At 34.5% G+C, this 2,037-nt stretch overlaps 1 pseudogene; it reads right to left on the bottom strand.

Moving 5' to 3' along the window:
• The window catches only part of LOC112504690, a 4,616-nt pseudogene extending 2,590 nt beyond the window's left edge, over positions 1 to 2,026 (bottom strand).
• Positions 2,027 to 2,037: the final 11 nt, after the last annotated feature.

Raw genomic sequence — 2,037 nt, forward strand, 5'->3', positions numbered from 1 at the left:
AACCTTCTTTGGGATTCTTACACTTGAATGCACACAAACTTAAAAGCTTTAGTGATTCAGACTCATCTAAGCCTTCGAGTAAGTGTTTTGTATGCTTGGGTCGAACTATCTGGTTGAATAGCTCACACTTTTCTGTCAACGAGGCGTCCTTGGTTGTTATTATGATTTTGCTTCCTGGATGAAAACCTTTGTTTCCWAGTAATGCATCCAATTGATTGAAACTATCAACATCATCAAGAACTAGAAACACCTTTTTATGTGCTAGTGCATTCTGAATCTGAGATGTGTATATAGAAACATCATGAACTTGAATTGAACTGTTCTTTGAAATATCACCGCAAATTTGTTTTTGTAAATCAAGCAATCCATCCAATTTTTCAGCACATCTCCTACTGATATCTTCAACACAACTGCTTCTTTGGAATTCATGACAATGCAACCAAAAGAGATACTTGGCCAAAGATGTCTTCCCAATCCCTCCCATGCCCAAGATTGTGATAATGTAAGCGGTAGGAGAGGATCCATCTTTTAACCAAGAGGTAATGAAATTTATGTGATGGTGCATGCCGATAAGGAGTGGCAGCGTTACTTTTAAGGGTACACCTAATTTACGACGGATATCTGTAACAATTTATTCAATTAACTCCGTCTCTTTCCTGAAAATTGATCTTAATATGAAATTTGAAACATCAATTTGAAAACTTAAAAAACCAGATCCATCTAAAATATATATATGACATTTCGTTATTGTTATTTTTAATTATATTTTTGTGCCGRTATCATATGACGTTACATTTGCAAAGAGATTGTTATATATATGTAGATAACTTATGTAAATGATTCAAATAGTCGCACATTTAACATTTTCCTGTTCAACCAAGATAATTCTCTTTATATAATTGCTTAAATGATGTCAATTAAAAACAAWTATTTCTTATATTGAATTTTTGGTCAATAAAAAAGCGTTGCTATTGTTTCATTTCSGGAGCTTGGCGAACTTACAAAGCTCATGTTAACTTATGTAAACACGAAACTAGTCGGATGGAGCAGATAATTTCCTTGTTAAATAAGTATAAATCCCTCCCCACGAATATGAACAAAATATCACCAAAAAGTTAAAGATTATCGTTTGTTACTTATAAGTAGGGTTAGTTCAGTAGTAATTAAGATCCCTGTATTACCATTGCAGATGTAATGATTCAAAGATTGAATGATATGATAATAGATGCAAACCAAATTGTTTGCCATGTCTTCAAAGTTTGTTAGAATTATATTTTCTGAAGCAATCATATTAGAATTCTGGAAATGGTTTCTCAATCAAGATGAATTGACCTATGGATCATATGCTTGAAAAGTAGACTCTAGGATGCATCTTTAACCAATTTATTAAACTGAAAATAGACCAGATATGCATATTTATGGTATCAAAGRAAATACTAAATTGCTTGGGAAGTAGATTGTTACCGGTCCTTTGCACTTTTTCCTTTTAATTCAACAACTTTTGTCAACGCCTTATTCCATAGCTCCATTTTTTTAGACCAAAGATTTCTTCTCTCTTCATTTGTCTCTGTCTCCATCCTCTGTTTATGCTTCACCATTGCATCTCCGAAGTTGGATTGTTGCTTCCTGACATCGGTGGGCTCGACATGATAGAAGATGGGGATGACAATATGGTTGGAGGTCCTATATTGTTCGAGGATCAATACTAGTTCGTCAAGACACCATGTTGAAGAAGCATAATTCTGAGACAGCACGATAATAGAAGCCCTGGATGTTTTGATCGCACTCTCCAATTCCGGTTTCAGATCTTCTCCGGTTTCGATCTCTTCATCGTCCAAGAAAGTTGTGAAATTAGTTTCGATCAAGGTCTTGTAGAGTTGATCTGTGAAATTATGACGAGTGTCAAGACCTCTAAAACTTAAAAATACGTCATATCTATATTSATCACGGCTTGAAGAAGATGAAGATTCTTCGGAGATAACGACCATTATGAATTATGAGAAGGTATGATCGAGAGATATTTGATGGAGAGGAGAA

This window comes from Cynara cardunculus, unplaced genomic scaffold (assembly GCF_001531365.2).
Source record: "Cynara cardunculus var. scolymus isolate 2C unplaced genomic scaffold, CcrdV1 Un_Scaffold_6528, whole genome shotgun sequence".
NCBI lineage: Eukaryota > Viridiplantae > Streptophyta > Magnoliopsida > Asterales > Asteraceae > Cynara > Cynara cardunculus.